The following is a 799-nucleotide window of genomic DNA, read 5'->3' as shown; positions in this document are numbered from 1 at the left end:
GATCCCAGGGTCCTGGGATCGAGCCCCACGTCGGGCTCCCTGCTCCGCGGGAAGCCTGCTTCTCCCTCTCCCACTCCCCCTGCTTGTGTTCCCTCTCTCGCTGTGTCTTTCTCTGTCAAATAAATAAAATCTTTAAAAAAAAAAAAAAGTGCTTAGGACCCTCAAAAGTCGTAACGTGGCCCTGCCTCTTAGGTCCTCAACTCTCTGTCATGAGCTGCCAAGGAAAAGTAGAAAACATAGTGGTAATCTCTTAGCACTTCCCAGCCTTACTCCTCTGGTTTTAATCACTCTGTGTGCCCAACCTGGCAAAACTGGGAGAAGGTATCCTGGACCTTGGCCTTGAGGTCCCAATCACCCACTGAGTTAAATATCTTCTGGAACTGAGCTTCAAGGGCACCATCTCCAAGCCTGCCTGCCGGTGGTCTTCCAGTGCAAGTAGATGTCACGGACCCAGGAGAATGGCCTCTCTCTGTGGCATGGCACCTCAGAGTCCTCGAGAAGAGGTGGGACCCACCGTGAAACTGTGGGAGCCAGTGTTTGGGGAAATGTCTGAGCCAGGACTGGCTGCACTAACAGAGTCTGACTTGCACGGGGCCTCCAGACACGGCTCTAGATGGAGAAGATTCACTCCCTCGTCAGCTTGCAGGCTGGATGCAGTTTGTTTTGTTTCATTTTGTTCTGTTTATCTAGGCCTCCATGGACACAGTTTCTGAAATGTGAATCCATTCCAGCAAAGAAAGGAAGTCAGAGGTAGATAGCAGGGGATGGGCAATGGGGCCCTAGGCCCGGCTGCTCTGAG

The sequence above is a fragment of the Neomonachus schauinslandi genome, chromosome 1 (assembly GCF_002201575.2).
Source record: "Neomonachus schauinslandi chromosome 1, ASM220157v2, whole genome shotgun sequence".
Classification (NCBI taxonomy): Eukaryota; Metazoa; Chordata; class Mammalia; order Carnivora; family Phocidae; genus Neomonachus; species Neomonachus schauinslandi.
This window is presented reverse-complemented; position numbering follows the sequence as displayed.